Here is a 19,565-nt window from a genome sequence, read left to right on the forward strand (position 1 = left end):
ACAAGCTTTGCTCTTGGCAGTAAATTGTTCCTCTGGTTCTCTGGGGAGGCTTAAGGAGAAAAATGTCTGGCAGGTATAACCTGTGGTACTGAAGCTCTTGGAAATCCCAGCACAGAGCTGAATTTCACTGAAGGTTAAATACTGTCTTCCAAAAAATAGCACCAGTATAGATCAGGCAACACCCTGCCACCAGAGGTTTTAAAAAAAATATAAAATCAACCTGGTTTTCAGGACTGTTAAATTATAAACATATATGGTGAAAACCTCTTAGGCTTGATGCTTTGCTATAGTTAGCTAAACAATTTGTTATGAAGAAATTGTCCAAAAAAACAGAGCCTTCCTTCTGTTCTTGGCTGGGTTTCCCTAGTTTGGGGGACTACATTTATTATTAAGTATCTACTGCACTGTTTCTGTGAAATATTTTGAAACTTATAAGCTGTCTAATATGAAATTATCCTGAGAAATAGCTGCACCAGGTAGCATTCATTTCTAACGCCAGACTAGACAATGGACTGATAAATTGCAAACAGTTGTTTTTAATAATGAATAGTAATTTAATTTCCTCCTGTAAAAAGTTTGTTATCAGAGAACTATTCATAGTGGTTAAAACAGACTTCTGTGCCTAACTGCTTTCCCCATAGGCTTTTCCCTGTAGGTCCCAGAACTGTTTAAGTTCCATTTTCCTTGTCCTGAAGGTGGAAACACAACATACACATCACACAAGTCCACTCAAGTCTTGGTGCTGTGTCCAAATATAATAGCCCAGAAAGTTTTGATTTTTCTAGCTCATCCAAATGCGAATTTTGTATTTGAATTGCCCTTTTACTGTAAAAGCCTAAGTGCTTGTTCTCCATTAAAACTTTGTTTTCCTCACTTCCATTTTAAGAGGTCATCATTAAATTAATTGACATATCCTCAAAATAAAGCTGAAGCTCAAGTTACTTGCCACTCCTTTCCTCTGTTCACCTTTGCAGTTTCATATTTACATATATTAAAAATGCTTTTTGTCTCTTTCTTTCTCCCCTAGACTTGTACAGAATAGGAAAAGCTTTCAGTCCTCATCAGAGATTTGAATTTCCATTCTGCTTTCAATCTATGGAACCCACATTTTCCAATGAGTAAATGGACTGATGGAAAATTCCTGAGCAGTTTCAGTAACTGTACAGACAGTGTTGACTAACTTACATGGTAGCAAACCATAAAGAGAGGGACCATTCCCTTCACGAAAAGCAAACTTCTGTGTTATTTATATAATGTGCAGAAAATAAAAAACACAGGCAGAAATATGAGAATAAGTTAAAACCTTTAAAAACAAAGATTTATAATAAAACCGAAGTGAAGCCCCCAGATTTTTGGATGCCACTAAGAGATGTGACAAGATGAATGCCAGTGTCATCCATTTGCTCTCTGTATCTCTCTTTAGACATCCCTAGCAGATTTTTTTTTAAAATTCATGCCACCAGCTCCAGGGTACAGGTCATTTCTGTCCATGTCAATGTTGTGGATTCACACTCTCTAATGGAAAAAATGGCAATGCATCAACTCTGCAACTAAAACATGGGAGCAAGTAAAAGAAGACTAAGTCTTACTGCAGTTTTCCAAGAAGGAGAAAGGCAAAGCACTGAAGCAGAGAAGACTGGGGACAAGCAAGGTGTTTTTCCCCACTCTAAGGGGGACATGCCATGAACCATGGTTAGCCCAAGCACAGTTACCATACATCTGGCATTGCACTTTATTAATCAGATATGGTAAATGAGATATGTGAATATCTGATATAGGCAAATGACATAATGATTTAGACCAGGGGAGAGACAGTTGGGTCTGGGATAGAGGCGAATCAGAGGTTCAGGCTAAGTTCCTTTTCTCAGGACCAGCATCTCAACTACAAACAAGACAGACAACAGGAGCCAAGCATCACCCACAGTGCCTTTGGTTCCAGCTTTCAGGTATCTTTTCAGCTCTCGGCAAACATGGCACAGAAATGGATGACTCTTGGCCAGAAAAACTAATCCAGAGCTTTCTTCGGGCTGTCCCTACAACACTGAGGAGGCACTTCCCTCAACATCTTATTCTGGCTCTCTTTCTCTAAAGCAAGGAAGATTACTTCTTCCCCTGAGTGACTCTCTCCACAACCAGCCATCAGCCTCTCTCCTTTCCCTCACATACACTCTCTGGAGACAACTTGGAGCAGCCACCAGGTTTAAAGGAAATACAGTCCCCTGACACTGCATTTTTATGGGTCAGAGCCCTTCAGCACTCTGTTCTGAAGCTCAGTAAGCAAACAGGTAGAAATCCTCTCTCAAAGATTATTCACTACACCACAGGCAAACAGGCCTCAGATCTGATTCATTTGCCCTAGAGAGTAGGAAAGTTTTAAACCTGAATTTGTCCCTGTATGATATTTGGATACCATTACAAAGGGAGTAAGTGCCTTAAAGAGAACAAGTCCCGGCAAGTGATGGTTTCTAATAAACAATATCTCATTTTTCTTCAAGAGTTTGTTCTTGGAAATGCTTTGTTTGCTTTGCTTCTAAGAAAAGTAATTTGCTAATGTTTGCCTGATCATAAAATTGATTTGACCCTCTACAAATAACCTGACATCATTGTGTACTGCTGAGCCTTCTGAAGTGCATTAGGTTGTTCATACAGCAGGGCTTTCTTCTATTTATTCTGTATGGTCTCTTTGTATAACTGATGGAAATGTTTCCAAAGCTTTCATAAAAAAACTTCAAGCAACCATGTCCTGGTTTGAGCCAGGATGAAGCCAATTTTCCTTTTACTGATTTTACCGAGGGAGTGGGGATTGAGAGCGTTGTTGTCTCTGGTTTAATTGCTGATCCTGAGTCAAGCTGTGACAAACTGATTAAAAAATATTAATATTTGAAATTCCAATGGAATATGTAATACAAATGTCAGTGGGCATGGGGAGAAATAAATCTTTCAACCAGCTCTACTTCTAATGCTACTAGTCTTGCAAAATATGGTCTCCTTCCTCCCCAGGTTGGAGGGCTTCTATAGAGCTTGTTATATTCAGTTTTTTAATTACAAGCAGTTGAAAGGAGAAATATTTCATCTGGACTTGTTATGTCTTCAAAGAAACATCATGATGTAATTCAAGAATGAGCTGTATGAGTTAACTTAACGCAACATCTTTTTCATTGGCAGGCATGTATGGGATGATGAAGAAGCCATCAATCCTGATATGGGAAGAAGAGGAACCAGACACACACAGGTTACCTGAGAGAAAAACCTCTTATAAATGGAAGAAGGTTTTCAAGGCTCCAGGTGGGAATCACTTATAGCAGTAAAGTACAATTTAATATATTGCATTCCTCTGACAATGTCTAGATGAGGAAAAAAATGTCTTTACAATGTTTTAGCCATTAAGGTTTTTTTTCCTTACCATGTTTATTAAAACTTTGAAAACAAAGTCCTTGTTCACAGCACAGTCCTCAGCAGGGTCAGCCATAGACAGCCTAAAGTATGTTCAAAGATGTTAGCTAGTATTCTAGAAAACTCTGGCTCTCCCAAGCTAGGCTTGTAATTGAGACTAACTGGGTAGGTCAGAGCGAACACATGTACAACCAGTTTTACAACATCATCACTTGCCCAGGGACCACCTGAGCTCTCTCCTCCTGGGAAGGAATAAACAAAACCCTGCAGCTCCCATCAACAAAATACAGCTCAGTAGCTGCAAGCACTGGGGCCTTTATAATGAGGCAAAAGTTGTCCTCCTGGTGAGCTCCTCACACAGAAGATAATGCTGCCTTACATTCACTATGAGAGGTTTGCTGTCAGGGCTAGCCATTTAGAGGAAGAAAGACTTCCAGATTCAAAATAACCTGCTAATTAAAAAGTGACTTAATTTATTTACAAATCATATTAATTTCTACTTACTTATGTTACAAATTTGTTTCTCACAAACACTATTATTTACTTGCATGCTAAGTCTCCTCTGCAAGACTTGTCACCATCTGAAGGTGTTCCTCAGGCTTGTACAAGCCTCAACAGAGAAAGCAATCTGGCCTTAGGGAGGGAATGACTGGCTGAAAAGCCCCTGTGCACCTTCTTCTCTTAGTAGTGCAAAGAATAATAAAAAAAGCCGTAAGAGCAGGCAGCTAAGCTCTCCTCCATGAAAGAGCAGAAAAAGTAGGCAGTAGGTGATAGGTATTAGATGTGGAGCATATCGCAAAAATAAATGGGCAAATAACCAAAAAATCTAACTTTCTGAATCACCAGCTCTACCATGACTTAGCTTGCAGTTGTGGGGTAGCAGTGCTCACTTGTGTGGTCTGGAGGGAGCCCAGCTTGCAGGCAGCCCTCTTCCCCACCCAAGCCCTACTCCTGTCCCCACAGCCCCCAGGAAAAGGGCACTGGAGTAGGAGCAGGATGGGAATCCAAAGCCTATAAAGGCTGTGCAGAAGATGCATTTTTAAAAATTATTTTTTTATTTTATTTTTTACACATTATCATTCCTTTGCTATTTGGTTAGTGGTTGAAACAGCATGACTTTTCTGTTTGCAGCCCTGTGTGTTGCAGTCCTCTTTTGCCCACTGAACTGTGCCCTGACTTTCCTGAAGAAGAGAAGCCTGCAGCTTCTGGGGCTTCTGCTGAAATCCAAAAACTGAGAGGTGAGGCAGCACACTCAGAGCTTGCTTATGCACACCCAGCAGAGCTCACCAGCGTCTCCTGTAATGGCAACTCCTCCCTCTGCTGAAACAAGGAAGGGTAGAGCCTGTAGAGCCTGCTGCTGTGTGAGCAGATCTTCCTCTGAGCTCTGCAGCCAGAGCTGTAGCAGATTGAGGTTGGGAGCAAACACAAGACCAGCCAGCACAGCTAGCTCTCTGGCATCTCACTGGAACTGAAGAGGCACCATAGTTGCCTTTACAGGGAAAACCCAGAAATATCCTGTGGCTTGTTCAGTGCTGGATCATCTCTCACCCATTCCTGTTTTCTCGCTGCTTCAGGCTGTGATGGCTCTTGAATTATATTTACTCCAGCACATGGCTGGAACAACTGAATTGGTGTATTCCCCAACATCCCTGCTCCAGACAAAGCACCCAGAGCCTACTGAGATTTACTGATCCAGGCTTTAGGACAAGGGGCTGGGAGGGAAGAGAGTAAGAGAGCAAATGAGATGGATCCCCAGGTGTATCCACTGGTTGGACTGATATTTTCTTGCTAAAGGGGAGAGAGTCCCTGGCTCAAATATTCTACTTTCAGGTGTCTAGTTCTCAGTAGCATCTTTGCTTTGACCTTTCTGAGTTTTGGATCAGGGTCATCACATATGCTGTAGGTGCTATGGTGAACATGGAGGTGGAAATACAGTCTGTTCCCCCACTGCCATGTGTTGACTGGTGGCTGCTGTAGCAGCAGTGACAGTGCAGGGAGGGAGTGCAGTAAAATGGCAGAGTCTGAATGAAGCCAGTTGACAAGACTGGACAACATCAAAGAGCTAAAACTCCTGATTTTGTCTTGTCCTCCTGGTCTTTCAGCCAGGAAGGTAACCCATGGAGCGCTACAGGGTGATACTGTCATGCCACAGTGAAAAGATGCTATGGGAAGGAGCATGGCCAGGATCAGAAATTACAGACCCCTGGCCGGGGAGGACCGTGAGGGGTGACTTCAATTGCAGGACAAGGAAAAACTGCCGATGAAGATAGAAAGCACCTCCTGAGCCATGAGTCAGGACTCCAGCTCCCTTGCAAGTCTAATCTACAAGGAAATGGACACCAAGTCACTGAAATGTTGTGCTGTGCGGTATAATGCTGTAATGTACACATGGGGATATATACATACAGAGAAAAAACATCTGAAGTGAAAGGAAATAAAGGAAGAACTCTGCTGAGAAGAATAACACTATGGCTTGGTTTTCACTATCTAAAGCCACAATTTGGAACTGTCTGACTGATGATAAGAGATGTCACCCACCCAGGGAGCTGGGTCCAAAGAGAAAAAGGAAAGCTTTCAAAACAGCTTCTATAAGACATTTAACCAGCTTAATATCAAGTCAGACTGAAAACAAACATTTTAATTTCAGAACATCAAAGCACTGGGAGAAAACATGCTAAAGCAGAAAAAAACTGAATGAAAAGCTTGGAGTTTTAGTCTTTATGTATTTGCCAAGTAACCCATTATATGTAAACGCCATATTCTGCAGAACATCCCATGAAAGGTTTCCTCTAGCCAGAATTCTGTTTTGAGCCAGACTTGTCAAGTCCCTTAGTGCACAATCCCATTCTGTGCACATAACCTTGTGCAATTTCAGCTGATCACCATAATTTTCTTCTCCAAACTATTGCAGGGAACGTGTGTAGGCTGCTACACAGATACTGCTTTTCCCCCAGAGTGACCTTCACTCAAAGGATGACTTTTGCTTATTACACTCAGCAGTATTCATGGTCTGAAGTTAGACACATTATGTGAGCAAAGCCTCTGAAGTCTTCAGTAGAAATTTTGCTTGCCTGAGGACTTGGGGATGGCCTACATTTGTTTATAAAGCTTTCCAGTCCATTGGGATATGGAGAACTACTGTGCACAAGCATAAAATTATGGCTGTAAGGCAATAACACCATGAGATAAATTATAATATAACAGCACTTAAAAGTGTGTTTTACACAAATTAGCTATATCGAAGTAACACTGAAGTTGTAGACTGCTGAAGCTGACTAAGGAATCTGAATGCCCAGTTGCTTTTAATTTGAGTGGGAATGAGGGATTTGAATTCCTTAAATAGTCTTGAATGTTTCATCACCAATGTATAACAAAATAAAAACAACAACAACAACTTGCTCTTAAAGCCTACAAACCTAGTCAAAATATTTTGCTGACATCCTTTGGGACATGCCTGTTCCCCCTCCTCCTGTACTGCCATTACAATCAGAGATTTTCTGAAATCCCTGACGATATTCCAACTTGTCCTGAATTTTCAGAAAAAAAAATATAAAAAAAAATCAACAAATGTTTTTCAGTAGATCCCTTTGAGTAATTTGAAAAAATGTAGTCGGGCAATAAGTCTATTTAAAAACCACAAACTTCAGCATCAAACCCTTTGCCCTACAGCTCAGAATAGAAACAACTGATCACCCATGACTGGCTCTTTCTCTCTGACTCCAGCTACAATTCATCCATATTTTTGAAAAAACATTATTAAGAAAGCACAGAATTGGACTTCAAATATCACAGTTTTGCTTGTGCAACACTGCATAACTATTTTCCAACAGAACTATACTGTTAGTGGCCATGGAGAAATGCTGATTACATGAACACATACTTTCACCTTTCAAATATATGTTAATAATTAATCCGTGAGCTGAAGCTGTTCCGTCCTGGATGTCTGTATGCCCATCAAAAGATACTAAGACAGCATGATGGAGCACTGGAACAGGCTGTGCAGGGAGGCTGTGGAGTCTCCATCTCTGGAGATATTAAAAACCTGCCTGGATGCATCTCTGTGTAAAGTGCTCTAGGTTATCCTGCTTCAGTGGGAGAGTTGGACTAGATGATCTCTAGAGGTCCCTTCCAACTCCAGCAATTCTGTGATTCTGTGAACCCCCTGGGTTAAACACTCCTCAGCACTGACACTCTTCCTAGGAAACTATCCCAATTTTTTGGGATGCTTTTCTCCAGACTTGGCTCTCCTGAGCAGGTGCTGGCCACTCACACAGCTCCACTGAAGCCAGAGCCCAGCATGGAGGTGCTATTCCCCTCCACAAAGAATGCCTGGGAGGTGTTTCAAGGCCCCTGAGGTGAGAAATTGCCCTATGTGCCTTTACTGTATTTTAGAAAATACATTCAAGGACAGAATCAGGAGAAGGCAGGGAAACAGCATAATAATTAGTGCAATGAGATTTGCCATTCTTGTTAATGGTTTAATCAACATAAATATTTACTGAACCCTCTTATGTGCTTGCCATGATTAACTTGGTTTATATTTAGTGTAACACACACAACTCCGGGTTAGCATAATCTACATCTCTACTACACACTTAGTTCTGTAACAAAAAATAATGAAGATGGGGGTGCCAGGACTGGGCGTTCCCAATGCCTAAAATACCAGCCATGCACAAGTGACTCCTCAGACACATGACACAGTGTGTTTCCTGCTGGTGCCAGGCATACCAGACACATGACATGGAGATGATGGATCGATCTCAAGATGTAGGACTTGCTCTATATAAGCAAGTTGATTGCATAGGTGTCATGCTTTGGGAAGCCACTTGCATCAGACTCACAACAGAGCCACACATGCTTCTTATCTGCACTGGAGACAGCCCAACACTTTTAAAGCTTGGCAGATCAGACGCAGCTGGATCCTGCACTCGTCACACAGTCTTTCTTTGAAGGAATGATGTATTTGCAGCCCGTGTTTTGAAAGCTCATTGATTAGATACTGAAGATATGTAAAAGATATAAAAGTATACATAGACAGAGGGACAAGGCACAACTAGTGGCAGGGTGAGACAGCACCAGTCTCACAGAGGTCACTGCAGTGAGATTGGTGGTGCTACAGTGGCTTTGCTGGGTTTTGCCCTAGAGCAGTTGTGTTTGCTATTTCATTCTGTGTAATTTATGATATATTATTGGTTCATATTGCAGGACATAGCAGATGTTCTAAGGAGCCACAGGCCTTTCTTACAATCCTAATTCTTTAGCTCGATTTCAGGCAGGGAGTGAGAAAGATTGCCTTAAGTTTTGCTTTCATCTCTCTAAACAGGTAGTGCTAAAAGCATGAAAAACATCCCATAAGTGTATCACGATAAAGCTAATTTAAAAGGCTTAACACTGGCTTTGAAATAAGCTGAGAGAATCTCCAAACTGACAAGTGCAAGCAGGGAGGGGGGAAGGAGGGGGAAATTAAAATAATCTACTAAAGGCAGATTTCTCTGTGGAACAGCCCTCCCTATTGTGGAGCTCGAGGGGAGGGGGACCACTTTCTTCACAGCAGGGGAAGTTGTGCCATTTCTAGATGATAGTCTGTGAGCAGACGTGCCTTGCTGTTACAGCAAATGCCATGGGCAGCATCTACCCAAGGAGCCCAGATACCATCAAAACAGGAACTCTGAAATGCTTAGCCCTATGGATTAGTCTGCTGTGATGCTTCTAATTTATTTTGGCATTTCCTAGGGACAAAATAAATAAATAAATAGCAAAAAAACCCCCACCTATGAGCAATGCTGTTTTATCAGCTCCGAGAAGCAAGAAAAAGCATAACTGCAAGAAACATGCCTTTTGGGTGGGTGGATTCTTCTGGCTTTTTAATTTTTTCTTTTTTTAGTAAGAAGAAACAACCCACAAGTTTCCACTGTGCCACTTGGATGCACTTTACACTGCACGACATCACAGGTCAACTTGTGCCCAAGGCAAAGCCTGAACTACTGTTTCCCATTGGAAGCTTCCAGAGTGTCACCACACCAACATATTTGAACAGACACAAATGCTGATTACTCTGCAATACAGAAAAAGCTATATGCTTCTAACTACAATTTAATAAGAACAATCCTATCCTGCCTAGGGCTACACTAGAGCTACAAACCTCAAACATTGATCAAAACCCTTAAATATCCACAGCTACAGCTGAATCTCTGTGTTAAGAGTAGAGGTTTCTCACTCCTTCGGCTCTTTTCCAACTGATGCAAGAACCTGCTCCCTGTATAGGCAGCACAGTTCAACTGAAGGAGCATTCCAGAGTGTGCCACAGGGAAAAGAGGAAGCTGAGGGGTCTGGAGTCCTGATCCAGTGTTCTGGAAGCCGTTTCTGTGCCAGACAATCTTTGGACAACACTGCTGACCCATCACCTCAGAACATTGGAACTGGAGTATCTCCACTAAGTCTTACATGCAAACCTAAACCTTTTCAAGAGTCTGGATTTAAGAAACTGAGGTCAAGCCCAGCAGATGTGGGTTATTTTATCAATTAGTCAGTTCTCCTAATGAGGACAATTCAAGGACAAATTCCTGTTCTCTCAGGAATCTGTCCATAAAGCAAGGCCAGAAGCTGAGCAGAGTCAGTTATCCTTGTTCTTCCGTATTTGTAGTACTCCTCTTTTTGAATGCAAGAATGTGTTTTCTTAGTTGAAAGACTAGTAAATGTTCTATGATGAATAACTAAATACATGAAACAATAACTAGGTGACTTATGGAAATCTACCAGCATGTTTATCACTTTTCTTAAAAATAAACAAGTGACTAGACAAAGAAAATTCCCAATTCCTGCAGGTAACAGGAATGGAGCGTTCAAAGAGAACACAATCACCGTGATTACAGTATCACATCTGAAGTGAAACATCACGTTCCAGTTTCCTACTTGCACATTTAATGGAGCTGTCATGTACAGACAGCTCTAAGGAAGAAATTACGCCAGTGTAAAAATGAACAGGGAGCTTGAGGATCCAGAAATTAACTACAGATTAAAAAAAAAATAAAACCACTAAGCAGACTCGGTGAAGAAGCATAGATGAAAAGAAGATGAGCCCAAATGCTAGCAACACTAATAGCATTCAGTGGACCACTAAATGCTGAAAATATCTGTATAGTTAATTTGTCTGCAGTATATAAGGCTGTCATCTTCTGCTGTTTGGAGGACTGTAAGAAGCCTGCTCTGCATTACTCCCCTTTATCAGACTCTGAAACCACTAACATTTAGGGGCTGAGGCAAAGTGGGATAAACCAACAACTTTTAGCTAACACACTAACTAACAAGCAAGTTTCAAGTTAAATATTAAGATTTTTTTAGTAGCTTTTTGCACCCTCCTATCCTGCTTCTCTCTGTGCTTACACCTTTAACATTGCTCAGTGCCAAAGTTGAAAGCCTCTGGATATCTACAGCTGTATTGCTGAGAAGATAATTCCCTTTCCATCAATACCACATATTGGCATTGACTTAAATTAACTTGGATTTATGCTGGCAGACTCATGTAAGACTCTAGCAGAACCAGAACTGTAGAAGGGATTTCCACAGATCATTTATTCCATCCATCTGTGTAAGGAAGGACTTGCATGGTCATTCCTGACTGAGTTCTAGCTTATTTTCAGTGTCAGAGACTCACCTCTCCCAGGGAATGTGCTCCAGTCCTTCACACTCCCTTAGTATCAAGTTAATTACTAAAAACGAAGTGCCCTAGTTATCCCTTGAAGTAGTTTAGCTCACATCTTGTCTTAACTGCCAGGGTGAGGAAAACCAAATAATTCTCCTTTTCCTTTGCGGCTGCTGACAATATTTTGGAAGAGATTTAGCTTCCCCTTCAGTCTCTCTCCTGAGAAGGAAACCCCCTCAGTCTTTCCTGACAGATCAAGTCTTCTAGAACTTTGCTCAGTCTTACTGCTTTCCTTTTCATGCTCAACTATTGTCCAGCCCAGTCTTGAAGTACCCTGGCCAAAACCAAGTGCTCTGCTCCTGCTTGCAAGCACAGAGCTGACTACAAAGGTTATGGCACTTGCCATAGGGGTAACAGTCCAACATAGTCTCTCTTCCATCAGCCAGATTGCATATGGAAACAGAAGACAAGCACACAAAATGGCACCCTCAGAACTTCCTTCAAATACATCCTTCCATCAGTTTGCCAACAGTTTTGCACCCAGGTATTTTCGTCCATGCCATCCTTTTAAGCATGCACGTGAAACAGCTCCAAAATTCAAACCAATCTCTGGGTGTTGCCCTGTTCTACTAGGAAATTAGATAGGTTTGAATCTTTTGTATCTCAAAAAAAATCTACACTCACCCCCTTGCTTTCTTGTAGGTGCTCACAAATTGTTTATTTGGTTACTTGTTCCAGTGTTTTTCCAGGAACTGAAGCTAAGCTGACAGGTCTATAATTCTAGACCTGGTTTTTAGCACCACTTTTGTACCTATGAGCTCAAACCTGCACACAGTACTACTGGGCTCTGCTCCAACAGACCACTTTAGCACATATTTAATTGCAAGAGTGAGAGACATCTGTGGCTGTAGACAGTATGAGTCACATGCCTTAACCTTACACATGTGCTTGGATGTTTTTCTAGTTCCTAAGAATGGATATTTTCAAAAAAAAAAAGAACACCAAGCCCAAGAAAAACAAATGCATGTTTTCATACAATGCTAGTGACTTTAAGGATGCAAATGCCAAAAGAGATTAAACATTGATCTCCATGGATAAACAAAAGGCAGAAATCATGCTCTGTTACCCTGTGATCACCTCCACTATGATGACTTCTTTTGCTGTTGTACTGCTTAATTATCTAGCTTTGTTTTATCTTTCTCAAACCTCCCACCTCTTCATACCTGTTAAATCATGCCTCCAGTAGTTTTTCAGCCTTACTAGTCTGTTCTTCAAAAGGATTAATTAATTGACCAGGTGTTACTTAGTCTGTCATGAACTGTGATTGATAGTTCTTGTAGCAGCTTTCTGTGTATTTCAAGTGTAACTTTATGCTTCTGAAAGACAGTGCTGACAGCTCTAAAGAACTTGACTAACTCACTCCTAGGTCAACTCTCTGCACATCAGTTCAAAGCACCAAAGCTATTAAATTCCACACTTCATCTCCCAAACTTAGGACTACCTGCAGCAATACCCCATGAGGAAGCAGCATTTTGAAAATGGTCAGACATACAATGGGTTCAGAACACAGTGGCAGAGCTCAACAGAAGTCCTCTACTGCTTTCCAGTCTCCAACTTCAGCCTTTTCTGGTCTCCCAGTCAGGCATTCAGCCTGGATCTGACTGATGTTCCTTTATCAAATGAACCGTTTACACCTGTTGAGCTGTCTGTGGGCTTGACTCTCCCCACTGGTGGCCCCTTGACCACTTCATGGAACTGCCACTCCAATGACTAATTGCCATTTGAACAGTCACCTGGAAAATCAGGTGCTGAGCCCCAGCACCTAAGTCTCCTCTGTGCTTCACTCTGCTCAGTTTCCCCTGTTCCTAATTGCGTGTGGCTTGCTTCTGAGCTCAGGATGGATATGGCCAGCCAGGCTTTCTTTCATACCTCTCCTAGGTAATTCCTTCATTCTGTCCATACAAACCATTTCCTTGGACCATCAACGAGACCTCCAAGCACACTGCTTATCCTAGACTAAATTTATCTTCTGCATGCAGAATTGGAGAGGAATTCCAGCTAGCAGAGCTCTCTTGAAAGCTAATTATTCTTCAAAGAAGTTTTAGGCAGTTCCAGTGAACATTTAACTATTTATTTTCTACTCTGTATAATTTCCCTGCAAAATGTAATAATTCTCCTCCTGTCTTGTGCTGTCACTTGTCTGTCAGAACAACCTGAACACAAGAAAAGAATGGAATAGAGGGCACCAAGAAGGGCACCATCAAAAAAAAAAAAATCTCTACAGAAGCAGAATTTGTAAAAAGCAAGCCCAGGAAATTTATGTAGACTTTGTTTAATATTTATCAGTCAGTGTACTGTATAACTGAAACTCAAATGTAACTGTAATGAAAATTCAGGCAAGAAGGAAATCAAATAGAGACAGTATTCTAAGAAGTCTGGCATTTCAGAGTTTCTCATTTCTGGATTTCCAGCAGAAATGTACCACAGAGGGAAATGCTACTGAATATGTTGGTTGGTTACAAATGGCTACATTTGTATATAAATTCACCTAAAAAAAAAAAAGAAAAAAAAAAAAGAAAAAGAAAAAAAGAAGTTAGCAGTAAGAGACTTCCATGGAATTGGCCTAGTATAAATCTCATTGCTAACACATTATTTTATGAAACAACAAAATAAAACTGGAATGGAGAGCAGCAAACCTAAAGACTATGTTGTACAATATGAAGCTGTTTTTTTATTTCCTCAGCTCCCTGTGCAATGAGTGCTTGATGAACAGGCTGCCCAGAGAAGCTGTGGAGTCTCCTTCGCTGGAGACATTCAAAACCTGCCTGGACGTGTTCCTGTGTGATGTGCTCTAGGTGACCCTGCTTTGGCAGGGGGGTTGGACTAGATGATCTTTCAAGGTCTCTTCCAGCCTCTAAGATTCTGTGATACTGTGATGCATTACTAACTTCCGAAACATTAAGAATGTCTTTTGACTTCATTTAAGTACATACTGACTTCTATACTGGTGCTTAATTCCTCTGTGTTTGCCATAAAATCCAGCCTACTTAAGGACACCATCAAATAAGTCTTTGATTCTGCCTCATGAATCTGCCTGGTGAGGGACAGACAGCCTCCAGAGAGGCCAGAACCACTTCTGTCACAATCACAACATACAGCAAAGATGAGAAGGGCTTGCTAGGAGAGACCAGGGAGAGCAGGCTGGGCACAGAGGGGTACTGCTTCATCCACATGCCTGCTGACAAACTCCATGATATAAGTTAAAGCTGCTTCCTGAGTGATTTTAATCAGGAGAGGAGCTGCACAAAGCCAGTTCAAAGAGCTGCATTTGGATCTCTTGACCTCTGCCAAGTCTCTGCTCTTCCCTCATAGTATGGCATGACAGCATGCTGATTTTTATTTCTTCCACATCTAGGAGTCAAACCCTGCAGGTCTAGGGATGAATGTTGGTTCTGAGGCTGTGCTGCCCAAACTTGAGCCTCGTTTAACCAGTTTTTTCCAGCCCCTTTCCTGTAGATGTCAAATGACAGTTCAGGAGGGGAAATTAAATGCTTTGGGAACTAGAACACACAAATACAATTAATGGTAGAGGTTTTTTTCCTCATTTTCTCCAGAAATTTTCAAGTTCTTCCTATTTCCCTTAGGAAAAAAAATTCTTATCAGAAGCTGTTTAATGAAGGAAAAGAAAAAGCTATTATCAACTTAAAGACAAAAAGGAGCTGAACAAATTTAGGTAAATTGTGTCCTGCTGCTGCTGCCAGGCAGAGATGTTGCTGCTCAGCAGACAGCTTCTTTTGCGTGTCAACACTGAGCTCTGCATCCTGGCATGCATTATTTAACAACCTGTGTGTGACATGGAGCATTCAGAAATACAATATTCTTTAGCAACCCAGATAAGAACTCAGCTTTGAAACATTCCAGTTGCTAGATGAGTTATGGCTTGGGTTCTCACTGGTCTGAAACATGACTGTGTGGACATCCCTGCGCACTGTCAGAGCAGTGGGCTTAGAAAGGAAGCTGTTTTCAGAGGTAGAAACATCACAGAACTGAGGCACTCTGTGGCACTTTGTCTGAATTTGACTCAAATTCCTGTTCCTGTCATGGAAATATGCCAAAAATAATAATAAAACCCCAAATGCCAGAAGAAGGGAATGGCCAAAATCCACATGCAAAGTTTATCATTAAAACCGAAATGCCAAACTTACAAATCCAAGTGCTTATGCTTGGCACCCCCTGTGAAGAGCACTAAAAATGACCTGGTTCAGAGTGACCCGGAGCAGATGGAATTCTGTCAGTAGGCTTTGAATGTTGACTAAGCTGCTCCAAAGTGGCTCACTTTCATTTGGGGGCCCTTTCAAAGAGTGGGCATTTGCAGGATGGCAAGAGCAAAGCAGAAGGACCTCAGCAAACCTCAGCCTTGCAGGATTTCAAATACACCTATTTCCACTTTCCCAGCAGTAACACTGGGAAACACCAGTGTTTCAACACCTTTGAGCACCTGCATGCCAAGAGACGAGGGCAAGATGCACAGATGCTGCAAGCCAAACAAGAGGACAAGCTAGGAAGAATCCAAGCTTCACCTGGGAGCAGAATGACATTTCAGTACATTATGCTTGGGAGGGTGCCAGTCCAAATGATCTCCTACATGCTGCCAAGCCTGGAAAAATGAGCCCCCATCTTTCTGTAATAGGGCAGTTGCAATTTCTTACTAGTGATGCTACTGTTAGAGGAAGCAAAGATCCTGAGTCAGGGAAACTGCTTGGGTGAAGGGTATGGCTAACCACACAGCTTCTGAAAAATGGGTCCTGTATTACCTCAAAAAAGTAGGACTATATGAGGAGGCAGGGAAAAGGAGTTATGAACCTGCCCTGAAGAATAATACTTCCATCCTGTTATCTACCTGGCCCTGCCAACCATGCCCTTCTGAACCTAGAAACTGGCCTCACTCACTGAAGGGACAAGAAGGTGACCCCAAACAGCTGCTCAGAGATGGCACGCTTGACAACACCTCTGGGAGCTAGAGATTGAACTATATCAGAGAAGCCAAGCCTCCTTTTCTGTGGGCTTCTACATTCCAAAAGGAAACCACAGCTATTGATTAATTCCTTCTGTGTAATGTAAATGAGGTTTGGGACCAGGTGCAGGTGGGTGAGTAGTAGCTTCTGTCTCTTGAATCATTCCCTGCAGGACTCAAATTGCAATGGTGGGCTTAACAGCAAATTCCAGTATCTCTGTTTCTTCTGTTAAAACCCCTCCACTGTCTACAACACCTCTCCTTCTCTGCCTGCTCCAACTCTTCTATGAGTTGACTTTTGACTTCTATTTTTTTCAGGGGGTGGGATCTGGGGAAGGCAGGGGACAGATTGTTCTGCACGTGGGGCAGCTCAGACTTGTTAGTCAGGAAACCAGGCTTCTCTGTCACACTTGGTCTGTAATTTGCCCTGTGCCCTTAGGCCACTTCTCCTTCACTTCCTTACGGATCCTTGTGCCCTCACTCCCACCTGGGATTCTGCTAAGGAAAGGCAAATAATACTCAAAAGAAAATGGCAGAGTAATTTCCATAGAGATATTTCTAGCAGACATCGGTTTCTAGATTCCTCCTGTTCAGACCACCTGGCAAATTATGTGACACATTCTGAGTCACCCTTAAATGACCAAGCCCTTAAACCACCAGCCCTCTGATATATGCCCCTAACTAGTAAGGGATGACGGTGAATTATCTTCACCCTCACCTGTACCAGCATTAAGTCCTTAGGACATCGTTTTGCAGGCTGCCAGAGCTGGGTGCTTTTTCGGCTGACTTATGGCTGTAGCTGGTCATCAACTAAAAGTACAATCTGCCTTTTGTGGGATTGTTACTTGACCTTAGGAAGATGTAACCATCTGGGGTTATATTCAGGTGCCAGCCTCACCTAGGTCTGTGTCCAGGATGAAAGAACATGCGTCCTGTGAAGCCTGTAAGCCGATGGCACTAAGGAGCAGAGAACTGAGATACTGTTTTATACAAAGACAGAGAAGGAGCAGCACCCTCCTGTGCTCATGTGTATTTACTGCACAATAAACTCTAAGATCTTTTGCTGCTGATAAGCAACAAGTATATTTTGGCCATGTGCCTCCTAGGTCTCTTTCATTGCATCCCCCCTCCAGACTTGTGTATTTTCAGGGTTGTAACTTTCCTGCTATCCTTCCAAAACATACCAGCTTGTCTGATTTCTCTGTGGTATTTCCATGCTTGTCAGCACATCTCACCTGCTTCCTACCCATCAGGTCCTGTGGCACAGGTGGGAGCTGGCACATCTGCTAGACATCATCCGAACTTTGAGGCCACTTTTACCTGCAGAGGGAAGCTGGTACACGTACAGGATAACCCCTCTTTTCTTACAGGCATAAACAGGGCCCATTTTTCTACTGCATAGGCTGCCATCTCGCGGTCATGGTCTGGCACAGGCATTTTCCCGGAAATCACAGCTACCAAGTGCAAATAACACGGCACTGTCACTGTTCTGCTCCGCTGATCTGAGCAAACCGGAGAGCTTCAGCTCTCTGGCTTCGGAAGATTATAGAGGAGCACAGATGATGAAGTTGTTCAGCGTGTAACATGGTTGGTGGGATAGATCTTCCATAAAAATAACAGCTTTAATGGGCAAATCTGTAGGTGCTGGTGTGGAATACCAAGGTCAGAAAGAGCAGGCTCAGCATACTTCTTACACGAAGGCTAAAACCCCACTGCCTCTGCTGCTGTATGAGCTCCAGGCTACTGCTGTTCGGTCACTGCATGGATACAGTGCCAGCAGGCATCCAAAAGTAACAGACATGTTTCTATTGACTTCAGAAAGCTTTGGCTCTGGTTCAGATGTGAGACAGAGCTGGCTTAAGAACTGCTAATGGACCCTGGTGCTTTCATGAGCACTCTGCCCTTACAGAGGTAAGATACGCTCTCAGAAAGGAGGGAAGGTCCTGGTAGTTTCTTACACTTCTTTTAGGATACAGCAGCTTGAGGCAGATTTCATGTTTTTACCTCCTGCTTTGTGAGAATTTGCAGTTAAATCAGTGTAAATACATACTCTGCTTTTTCAGGCACTTATACAGTATTATACAACATTACTGAAAGTTAATTCTGGGCAGATTTGGAGCGGGTTATTTAGGGCTTACTTAAAATTATTCTAAAATTTGCTAATGCTTATTCTGGATCAGTTTTGACCATTGAACTGATTCTGTATCTGCTCTGACACCACTGGAATTTCCCAACAGCGTAAGGGGTTTTCATCGTATGGATGTGCTCAGGAAGAGCCACAGTGTTCAAACACACACTCTTTCTCAAACTGAATTAACTTTTGACCAGAGATAAATCCTAGTATCAAAATGTTGTTCATTTTTTTCAGTAACCCTCAGGTTCAAAATGGTTTACCTGATGACTCAAACTATGTCTGCACTGCATAGCTAAGGTGAAAATATGTGCTGGAGGAAACCACTTTGATTTCAGCACTTTCTAGCTCTGGTCACCAGGAAGAGAAGGAAACTTGATCTTCTCTCATCCTTATGACAGAATCATAGAATGATTTGACTTGGAAGGGACCTTAAAGGTCATCTAGTTCCAACCCCCCTGCATGGGCAGGGACACCTTCCACTAGACCAGGTTGCTCAGGGCCCCATCCAACCTGGCCTCAAATGCCTCCAGGGATGGGGCTTCCACAACTTCCCAGGGCGATCTGTTCCAGTGTCTCACCACCCTCACACTGAAGAATTTCCTCTTAATGTCTAACCTAAATCTCCCCTCTTCCAGTTTTGATCCATTACCTCTTGACCTCTCACTACAAGCCTTTGTAAAAAGTCCCTCCCCCACTTTCTTGTAGGCCCCCTTCAGGTACTGGAAGGCTGCTACAAGGTTCCCCTGGAGCCTTCTCTTCTCCAGGCTGAACAGTCCCAATTCCCTCAGCCTGTCCTAGTATGAGAGGTGCTCCAGCCCTCTCATCATTTTCATGGCCCTCCTCTGGACTTTCTCCAGGAGATCCATATTATTTTTATGTTGGGGGCTCCATAACTGGACACAGTACTCCTGGTGGGGTCTCACGAGAGCTGAGTAGAGGGGCAGAATCACCTCCCCTGACCTACTGGCCATGCTTCTTTTGATGCAGCCCAGGACATAGTTGGCTTTCTGGGCTACAAGTACACATTGCTGGCTCATGTTGAGCTTCTCATCCACCATCACCCCCAAGTCCTTCTCCTCTGGACTCTTTTTGATCCATTCTCCATCTAGCCTGTATTTGTGCTTGGGAATGTCCCAACCCAGGGGCAGGACCTTGCACATGGCCTTGTTAAACTTCACACAGTTTGCATGAACCCACTTCTCAAGTCTGTCAAGGTCCCTCTGGATGGCATCCCATCCATCCAGCATGTTGACCTCACCACACACTTTGGTTAGAAATGAGACAAAATAGTGTTTAATTTTGTTGTTGTTGTTGTTCCAGGAATGTAATAATTGGAAGGTGTTAGGTATCTTTTCATTTTCCACACTACCCATGCACAAGGA

The 19,565-nt window shown here is 42.5% G+C and overlaps 1 protein-coding gene across 1 annotated transcript in view; it reads right to left on the reverse strand.

Annotated features, from left to right (window-relative positions):
• PAK5 (p21 (RAC1) activated kinase 5) overlaps nt 1–19,565 on the reverse strand; it is a 210,015-nt gene that overhangs the window by 129,281 nt on the left and 61,169 nt on the right. The gene's annotated exons all lie outside the window — the stretch shown is intronic.

The sequence above is a fragment of the Apus apus genome, chromosome 3 (assembly GCF_020740795.1).
Source record: "Apus apus isolate bApuApu2 chromosome 3, bApuApu2.pri.cur, whole genome shotgun sequence".
NCBI lineage: Eukaryota > Metazoa > Chordata > Aves > Apodiformes > Apodidae > Apus > Apus apus.